General features: G+C 52.9%; 1 long non-coding RNA gene across 1 annotated transcript; it reads right to left on the bottom strand.

The window, feature by feature from the left end:
* Positions 1 to 1,026: 1,026 nt before the first annotated feature.
* Positions 1,027 to 7,004, bottom strand: LOC135361852 (uncharacterized). The gene is made up of 2 exons (XR_010405987.1): positions 6,558 to 7,004; positions 1,027 to 2,414 (listed from the first exon to the last, which is right to left on the bottom strand). It is a non-coding gene; the product is annotated as an uncharacterized LOC135361852 (long non-coding RNA).
* Positions 7,005 to 10,244: the final 3,240 nt, after the last annotated feature.

The raw sequence follows: 10,244 nt of genomic DNA, 5'->3' as shown, positions 1-10,244 counted from the left end.
ACTCTCCCCGAGGGTGATCTATGGCTTGTCAGAGGTGTGGGTTCTCGCCACTTGCTGAATAGAAAGCTTCTTTGTTCTTGGGAGTGAAAATAACCCTAAGATAAATGTTGGGCTGGAAGAGCCCAGGGAATGTTGGGCTCCAGTTGCCCCAAGGCTTCTCCCGGGCACCTCTGAGGTTAGGGGAGATATTCCTGAGGGAATATCATGGCCAGAGTCTTCTGGGGACCATGAGCAGTGAACCCTGAAAGGTGGCCATGGGTTCTTCTCAACTTCAACCCAGTTAGTTCCTGATACCTGCCTGAAAACTACTTTCATGGTGGGTAACCTTCTATCAACCCATGGAAACTTCTTATCCCTTGTCACTTGCTGGTTATGACATGACCAGCCTCCTCACAACTCCTTTATTTCTCCTCACCCAAAGGCTGCCCCCTGTGCCAGTACAAAACTCCCTTTTATCTTCATACACCCGTTTGTGTTCCCATCCCCCTCCCTTTTGATTTGCCCCTTGGCAGAACTGGGTGCTCTCTGGAGCCTGCATTTCATTTCTCTGGCTGTTTTCAAGAAAAGGAGGGACCCAGCTCTGCACCTGGCCATTACAAACCCCATAAAGTTCAAGGTATGACCCTTCCATGGACCATAACCTCCTCCCATCCCTAATCTGGCCTAGGCAGGACTGAGTTGGAGGATGCTGGAGCTGCCAGGAGAGGAGAAAGGGAAGGGGAGGTTTGTTTTGGGCTGTTAGTGGTCTCAAAATAAAACCACGAGACAAGGTTGGAGGCTGTTTATTTTTCAGTCTCATTCCTAAGGTTCTAGAGAATGTATTTTTAAAGATTTTATTTATTTATTTGACAGAGAGAGACACAGCGAGAGAGGGAACACAAGCAGGGGGAGCGGGAGAGGGAGAAGCAGGCTTCCCGCGGAGCAGGGAGCCCGATGCGGGGCTCGATCCCAGGAGCCTGGGATCATGACCTGAGCCGAAGGCAGACGCTTAACGACTGAGCCACCCAGGCACCCCAAGAGAAAGTATTTTTAACCCAGGAACTTTGAGAGGTGGCGTAAGATCGTCCAAGAGTCCCAGAGGGACAGAAGCCCATGAGGGACAAGGGTGTGAATGGCATCAGAGTCCTCCAGGGAAGTCAAGGGCTGTGGTCCCCCTATCCAACCCCAGTGCTGGCTCAGAAAAGTGGAATACGGGGCCCTCAGAAGGTGGAGCCACCGAAAGGACCTTAGAGAACAGCCTACAGCCTTGTTCCTCCCTTTGGCTAAGCATGGTTTGTCTGGCTGAGGCCTGAGGGGAAGGAGAGGGAGGGGCGACGAGGAGCTAGAGGAGGAAATGCAAGAGGCCAAGAGGACACCATCAGTCTGACTCTATTTTCTGGGTGAAAAAATAGAGGCGCAGTGAAGCCCAGGATGATGTTGCATGTCATGTCTCCATGACAGCGATGGAGTAGCCTCTCTCCTGGTTCCTGTGCTTCTGTTTGTTCTCGCTGGCCCCTTGCTGGGGTCTGATGGAGTGCGGGGTTTGAGGAACAGGCTTTGGAACTGTCTGGACCTCAAGCACAAACTGCACGAGATGACAAGAGGCTCTCCCCCCATAGTGGGGGCTGGCACCTCAGCTCTAGCTCCCAGTGTCCTGCAAAGCCTCCTCGACCAGGGACTCCTAAAGGCAGAAAGCGCCTATTCGAACCTCTGAATCTCTGTCCACCCCCCCTCCCCCACCCGGCCCAACACTTTATCAGCTTTGCCTCTCTTTGGCTCTACTTGTCTGGCCGAGACGAGGTTTAGGATGAATCATGGTTTTGGGTTTTTTTCTTTGGAAAAGAATGGAAGAGAAAAAGGGCTAGGGATGAGAGTGCCCATGTATCAAATCCTATAGGTCAGGCCCTGGGGTAGGAACCCATGCCATCTGATTTAAGACTCCCAACAGCTCTTTGGAGTAGATACTATTGCTCCCCTTCCACCGAGTCTTCTAAGGTTGAGTGACTTGCCCAAGGTTGCACAGCGTGTAGCAGTGGATGAGGCCAGCTGTGTCTGGCTGTGGGTGGGGACGCGCCGCCGTCACGGACAATGCTGTCCCAGTGTGTGCTGGATGCTTCCTGGCTCAGTTCATGAAGGCCAAAGGCTGGGACTCAATGCGAGCTTCAGGCCTGCGGGCACCTCTGGGAAGGGTGGCAGGGGAGCACCCAGTTCTGGGGATGGAGCCTTAACAAGTCCTTCAAAGCACTTCCAGAGGCATCAGCCAAATTCCGCAGAGATTCTTGAGGGGTGGACTGCCCCAACCCTGACCTCTGCAGGCTCCTCCCACCTGCTGTGGACCCAGGTAGGTAGGGATTTCTCAGGACTGCTGCTGATTCGTGATGCCCCCGGCCCTGGGCTGGGCGAAGAGCTGGCTTTATGCTCAGTTGTTTAATAATCTGTGAAGAAATCAATGCATTCCCACCTCTTCCCCTGGATTCAACCAGCATGGGTTATAATCACATCTGTGCTATTTGCCCGTGCAGGGCAGAGGCGTGGAGGTAGGCTGGGAGCTTCAAGTTAAACTTTTCTAGACTAATAAACTGTTTCTCCCATTACAAATTGACTGCCCTTGCCTTTCCTGGCCAACCCCCCCGCCACCCCAGGAGCCCCTCACCCCCGGCTTTCCTCTCTCTTTCACTGAGGCTGACATCACACTCACATTCTCCAACAATTCCCCCAATTACCCACAGTCTTCTTAGTTCCTGCTGTCGTCACACATCCCAGACTGCCCCCTGTCATTCCTCCCACTGTCACCCCTGAGCATCAGGACTCCCCAGCTCTGTCCCTAGCTGGCCTGGGTCCCCCGGCTCAGCGTGGCCTGGCAGTGAAGCAATAGGGTGGGGTCTGACCCACTGAGATTTGCCCCTCCCCAGGTCCTTTATCCCACAGGACTACAGGAAGAAGCTGTTCTGTGTGTGTGTGTCTGTGTGTGTATGTGTGTGTGTTGTGTGTGTCTGTACGTGTCTGTGTGTTGGGTCTCTGTGTGTGTCTGTGTGTGTTGTGTGTTCTGTGTGTATGTCTGTGTGTGTTGTGTGTGTGTTGTGTGTGTGTCTGTATGTGTGTGTGGTGTGTGTGTGTCTGTGTGTTGTGTGTGTCTGTATGTGTCTGTGTGTTGGGTGTGTGTGTTGTGTGTGTGTTGTGTGTGTTGTGTGTGTGTTGTGTGTGTCTGTGTGTGTTGTGTGTGTGTGTTGTGTGTGTGTATGTGTCTGTGTGTCGGGTGTGTGTCTGTGTGTTGGGTCCGTGTGTGTCTGTGTGTGTCTGTGTCTGTGTGTGTTGTGTGTTCTGTGTGTGTGTCTGTATGTGTCTGTGTGTTGGGTGTGTGTCTGTGTCTGTGTGTGTTGTGTGTGTGTTGTGTGTGTCTGTGTGTGTGTCTCTGTGTGTTGTGTGTTCTGTGTGTGTGTTGTGTGTGTGTCTGTATGTGTCTGTGTTTTGGGTGTGTGTCTGTGTGTTGGGTGTGTGTGTGTGTGTCTGTGTGTGTGTCGGGTGTGTGTCTGTGTGTTGGGTGTGTGTGTGTATGTGTGTGGGGTGTGTGTGTATGTGTGTGTGTGTGTGTGTGTGTGTGTGAGGGGGCAGGCTGACTTTGAAAGGCCTTGTTATGTGGGAATGGGCTGGGCCTTTCTGAAGCCCCACCAGATGCAGTTGGAAGGCACACTGTTCAGTGGACAAAGCCCCAGGTTTGGAGTCAGAAGGCCTAGGTTCAAGTTCTGATTCTGCTGCTCAAGGGTTCTGTGCTCTTACACGGGCCACGTGGCCTTCTCACCTCAGTATTCTTCTCTGTAAACTGGTGCTCTGTGTATTTTCCAAAAAAGGCCATGGTAGTATTTCTAGTACCACATGCTCTTCCAAAACCTGACCACTTTCCATTAGGCAGAGTCTCTGTCCCTTACTCTGGAACCTAGGCAGGTCTCTGTGAATGGGATGTGTCCGAAATGACACTGTGATTTCCTGGGCTAGGTCACAAAAGGCGTGTGGCTTCCACTGCCTGGTGCACGTGCTCTCTCTCTGTGTCACTGTGTGTCTCTGTCTCTCCCACACTGGAACTCGGCCACCATGCTGTGAGGAAGCTCAGGCACATGGAAGGGACACGCACGTGTCATTCTGGCCGAGCGTCCCAGCTAAGGTCTCCACTGACAGCCAGCATCAAAGGCCAGACTCACGGAGCCCTGCCCATCTTGCAAATTTGTGAACAAAAGTCATGCTATTGTTTGAAGTCACTCACTCAGTTTTGGGGCGGTTTGTTACGCAGCGCTAGATGTCTGCATATAGGATCATAATAGTAATGTTTGGCTTCCAACCGTCGTGAGGGTTAGGCGAAGAGATGCATTTGGCAGTGCCTCACGGAGCCCTATATAAATACAGCACATTGTTCGCCTCACTGCTGTGCAAGCACTTCTGTGTGTGGACGAGACGTCCGTGTGTGTGTGTGTGTGTCTGTAATGCGGCAAGAGCCGGGCTAGAGGTCTCCACGTATCCCTTCCTATAATCCTGAAAACCTCCCCCCTCTCCAGTCGAGCTCAGGCAGCACTGCATTGATTGTTCTAAGGATTAAATTAGGTTGGCACTATTATTTTCACCAATTTGCAAATGCGCAAACAGAGACACAGCTAGTTCAAGTTCAGGAGGAACTGGAATTGGAATCTGGATCTCGTTTACTGCCAAGCTGTTACTTCTCTTTCCCTAGGAGCTAGGGCTAGGCAGTCCCCTAAAGAAAATGGGGACACTAGGACATCTCAGCAGATCCTGACCTGGGAAAATCCTTCTGCTGGCTTTACTTAATTTTTAAAAATTAAAAAAAAAATTACTTTTAAGTAATCTCTGCACCCAACATGGGGCTTGGACTCACCACTCCAAGATCAAGAGTCACGTGCTCTACCGACTGAGCCAGCCAGGTGCCCCACTGCTGGCTTGATTTAATTTTATTTGCATTTCAACAAGCATGGATTGAGCACCTATAATGGGACAGTGTGTTAGGTAGGACCTGGATGCATAAGACACAGTCCCCTTATTGAGGAGCTTGTAGTCTCTGGGGGGAAACAGATAATTCCTAGTTATGTCACCTTGGGCAGGCAACTGACCATCTCCAAGCCTCAGTTATGCCATCTGTGAAATGGGGATAATCAGAGAACCTGTCTCATAGGGTTATTGTGAAAATTATACGGTATATAATTCTACTTAAAGCATCATGCGTGTAAAAAATGCTCGACAAATGTGAATTTTTACTAGTATAGAAAGAAAAGTTTACAATATGATGAGATATATGCCAAAATACAGGGGGACATAAAGTCTTACGGGAGGAGAGAGGAGTATGGAATTAGTTCATCCTGGGGTGGGGGTGGAGGCTGGTAGTGGAGAGGATGTGACTTTTGATCTGGGACGTCAAAGGCAAGTCGGGGTAGCAGATGGGCTATGGAAGGATACTATTTAGTGTATCAGGGAAACAGAGCTGCCCCAGGTGGCTGGAGCACAGAGTCCCAAGGGTGAAGGAGTGAAGGCAGGCTGGGAAGGGGCTCTGTGTATCCGACTGTAGGGTAGTGTCTGCCAAGCAGGCCCACAGACCCAGGCAAGAGTCTCCCCACCCAGCTTAGGGATGAGGCTTTAATAGGCAAATGCCCAGGAGGAGGACCCCAGGCTCCAAGGTGCAGAAGCTTGGTATGAGTGTTGTAGTGTTGAAGGAGAAAAAGTTGAGGGAGCCCCCGAAAGCCCCGGGTACCTAACCCTGAGAGAGAGGGCTCAGAAGAGGAGGGTGGTGTTTCAAAGAGATACTCTACCCCTCTCAAAAAATCTGCTCTGGGTGGGCCCCACTGAATCTCCGCTAAGCCAGATCAATAGAATCTGCTCTTGCCAACAAACCACCGAGCCCTCTTGCCCAGAAATGTCCCAGAAAAGTCATCACAGATCAATGAACGGCTGCTCGGGGAAATTTGTCCCAGGTGGCCCAAGGCCTGCGGGTCAACAAAGGCCTTTTTAGCTGGTGCATCTGGCCCCAAGGAGAAGTCTCCATGGGAGCCCTGGGCAGGCTCTGGGCTCTGTATGCAGAGAACAGCTGCTTTGGTTTAAATATTAATAATGCAAAATGAAATGTGTGGGGTGCCCGGCGCACCAGAGCCCAGCCAGTGTGCATTGCATCTAATGTCCTCTGCACTTGGGTTTGGAAAAATGCGGTCAGTGAATTTAATATACTTTTTGGCAAAGGGAAGACGACAGTTAACTTCTCTCCGGAGCCTCACTAAAGTGGGTTTTCTCTCTGGAAAGCGGAGAAGGGAGAGTGGTTTCTCCCAGTAAGCCAGCAGGCCTGCTGCCCGAATTCAGTCTGAGCCCCTCTGCTCTGCTCACCTTGACACTCGCAGGGGGGCTCTGGGGGCCGGAGAGCATCCCACTGAGGGGAACAGAAACTCAGCCAGGCTTGGTGAAGCAGGGGGGCCTGGGGGTGCCTAATCCTCAGCTTCTGCTGGCTAGGTCTCCTCCCTCCGGGATGTTGTCTCCCCATTTCATGCCCCCTTCTGGAATCACCTACCCTGATATTCGTCAGGGGAGCTCACCATGGGAATGTCGGTGCCAGGGGCCTCTTACTGGGCCCCTGAGGTTGACAACTGATCCAAGGTGTCCAAGCGCTGGAGGCTGGCCCCGAAGAGCCTCGCTTCTTCCCATTCCACTGCAGGCAGGGTTCTGACCGAGCTGTTAGGAAGCAGCTTTTCCCCCTCCACTGCGCTCCCTGCAGCAGCTCTTGCCAGCGTCTCTGTGGGCCTGTTCCCCCTTCACCAATATCCCAGGCCCTGGCTTCTTGCTTGCCCAGTGCCACAGCTCTCAACTGGCTTCTTGAGAAGTTAATAAGTGCTTGGTGACATCACAGCCCCAGAGCCAGGGAGCAAGAGAACGTCAGAGGCTAATGTTTCTGAGGAGAAGTCAGAGGCTCTGGGCTTTTGCCCAACAAAGGCGCCTTGTGCAAGTGTGGTCACATAACGGCCACTGCCACCACAGAGCTGGAACAAAGCTGGCCAGGCTCCCCCCAAAGTCTATCTCTGGTTTTATACAACCCAATAGTGTTCCCAGCTAGAGGCTTGAGCGTCTCATCTGGCAGAGAGAGCTGGGCAGTCCTTGCCCGTGGCCTGTTTGTGGCCGGCTCTGGGGGGCCTCCCAGGCTGAGGGGGAAATGGTCACCCCGGGGCCCCTCAGCCGGGGGCGGGGAGGAGGCTCCAGGCAGGAGCCAAGTAGCCTTGCCTGGGAGAGGGTGGGAGCTGCAAGTCACCCCGGCTCTGGGGCTCCAGCTGTGCCCCGGGCTCCAGGCGCCCCGCCCCCCCCCCCCCCCCCCCCCAGTCCACCCTCCTCGGCCTCCGGCCCTTGGGGAAGCAGAGAGAAAGTCTCGCCTGTTCTGGATGCCGCAGGCAGGATCGGCCACAGTGATCTCCTTCATGTGTCACTGTTGGCTGTAAGCGCTGTGTTTGGTTTGGCAAAACGGCTATTTAAATAGCAGGGAAATGTGTCACTGGAAAAAAATTAGCTCATGTTTCCTTTGCCATTTCTTCATGATTTCCATTAAAAGTGTAACCACGGGTAATAAATTAACAAGATCTGTAAAAGCGACCATAGGAAACCATGGATCCAGAATTCCTATAAACTTCTAACCCGTGATGCTAAAAAGCAAGGCTACTTGGGGGAAGTTATTGGATCACCCAGGTACTCCAGCTTTCTTTGTGTCTGACTCTTACTCCCTGGCCCAAAATGAGAAAGGAAGCCCTCCACTTCTTACAGCAGTAGTTATCAGGGCTGAGAGTCTTTGTTTGGAAAACCCGGAGCCTTGGGGCATTGGTTGGCTCTTCCTGTTTCCTAAAAAGAAAAAAAAAAAAAAAGCAAGAAAAACCAAACTAAAAAGTTACTTCTTCATCAAAGTACAATCTCCTCCCCCCAAACTGTGCCTCGCCTGGTTCTAACCACAGTCCAGTTGTTGAATGTTCAACTCCTGATGGGAACTGGACCCTTTCCCATGGGTCCTGAATAGCTTGAGGTACAGTTGTAGCTCAGTTGCATAGATAGGAACACTGAGGTCAAAGGAAAATATTTGCTTTGGGTGCAAAATGCAGTAATCAGTGGATGCATGGGGGAAGCTGGGAGCAGCAACCTTCTGATGGCGGCCAACACACACACCCTCCCACATTCATACACACTCACACGTTCACGTGCAACGATGCTTGTTTGTGCTGGGCTGGGGGCTGAAGGATCCCTGTAGGGTCCTGAAAGTGTCTCTGGAGATAGTGGGGTAAAAAAGCTGCTTCCAAGGCAGGTGGCCCTGGGGAATGTGTTTGGTTTGACACACCGGGGCTCTGGGAGTGTCAGGGAAGGGCACGGGCGATGCTCCACCAGAGGGCTGGGAGAGCAGGGGTCAGGACCAAGGCAGTGTGTTTAGTGCTACACCCAGAGACTGGAGAAGTGGGGGGCAGGATCAGGATCGGGGAGTGTGTTCAGTGTCACACACAGAGCTGGGGGACTTGGGGGAGAGGGCTAGAGGGGTGTGTTCAGTGTTACGCACAGGGATTGAGGGAGTGGGGGAAAGGACAGGGAGGGTGGGTCCCTGGTACGTCCAGGACTAGAGGAGAGGGCAGAGGACTGGGGGAGTGGTTTTCGTGTCATACACATGGCTGGGGAGTGGAGAAAACTGGAGGAGTGTGTCGGTGTCACACGCAGGACCGGGGGAGTGTGTCAGGGTGTCGCCCGGGGCAAGGGGAATGGGTTCAGTGTCAAACACAAGGCTAGGAGAATGGAGGACAGGACTGGGGGGACCGTGTCAGTGGGACACGTCGTAGCAGGGTACAGAGGATGGAAGGAGTAAAGGGAAGGCAAGTAGCAACCAGTGAATCTCCTTTTTCCTCCCGTCCCCTGAACCCCTGTCCTTCCTCATGCTCCTTTCACAAGTATCTCAACCCCCCTTTATTAGTCAAATGTGACTGGCCCTTGGTCTCCTGTTAGACAGAAGATGGGGTGATAAGGGGGAGTTCTGTGCCATTTCTAAACCCCAGGACAACCTCTGTCCCTGAAGCCCAGCCCCCCTGCACTTAGCCCCTGACCACTCCTTGTTTCTTCACGACAGTCCCTTTTCCTGGAAGGCAGTGGTGTGGAATGTGGAGGCTCAGAAAACCCTTTGTCACAATGAAATTAAAGAGGGATTTGGCATGACTCTTTTCTCCACTGATTTGCATTAGGACCTCTCTCCCTCTAACCCTCCTCCTGCCAGCTCCCCCACCCCGCCACCCCGGGGTTTCCAAACCTTTCATCTTGTCCACACAGAGGCTATCATCCATTGCCAGCACCTTTTTTCCAGGGGTGGCTGGCTTTCTTTGTTCATTCCTCTCTGTGAGGCCCTTGATAAGGGCAGTGGTGCGCAGTCCTCCCAACGCCGCGCTGGGCCCCGGAACCCCAGAGAGCCCTTCCCTCATAGCTCAAGCCTGAGGGCTCTGCCAAGGCACCTGCTGTAATGAAGGAGAAACATCTGCTTGTTTTATTTACATTTCATCCAGATGTTTGGGTACCATGTAGACGCAGCCTGTGGGCCGTCTGAGACGCTGTGGCTAGAAACTGAGTTTCCCTCTTTTGGAGCCGGGAGGCCGGGAAGGGAGGGCCTTCGAGCTGAGGAGGGGTGGCGGCCTGGACAGCAGACCCCGCGCGGGGATGGTGAGAGGGAGGCAGGAAGGCGAGGCATGGAGCTGGAGGCGGATCACAGCCAGGGCAACAACTGGACAAGCTTCCTCGTAAACATCGGATCTGTTCACAAAGCCACCAGTGACGGCAAGCACTCGCCAAATCGCGATTTTTTTTAAAAAAACACTGCCCTTTATAGCGCTTCCCACCACTTCCCAGATGCCGGGTGAGACCTACTGTGTGCTCCGCCGGCCCCCGCAGCTCCGCGCGCGCGCGCGCCCTTGGCCGAGCCTGTGAAGCCAAGGGAAGCTGTGGTCCCACAGGCTGCAGCAGAGAAGGCCAATTAACAATGCCAGGCAGTGAGCATAAATCACCACGCTCCCCCTTTTCCTGGGCTCAGGCTGGAAAGGATCAGAACTGGGCAAATACTTGGGATGTTTCTCTTTATTAGTGATAAAATACTGGACGTCAGCGTGTGGCGGTTCCCGAACCGCCTCCGACAGTCGGAGCGGTAATTGTGATGAATAGGGGTCCAGGGGCAGGGCTGCAGGCGGTTAAGAAGGGCTCAGTGGATTGAAAATATTAGGATTGATTAA

Source organism: Mirounga angustirostris, unplaced genomic scaffold (assembly GCF_029215605.1).
Source record: "Mirounga angustirostris isolate CCGP_5_RB_7025 unplaced genomic scaffold, mMirAng1.0.hap1 SCAF_10, whole genome shotgun sequence".
Classification (NCBI taxonomy): Eukaryota; Metazoa; Chordata; class Mammalia; order Carnivora; family Phocidae; genus Mirounga; species Mirounga angustirostris.
The sequence above is the reverse complement of the archived record's forward strand: the minus strand, read 5'-3'. Positions and strand labels throughout refer to the sequence as shown.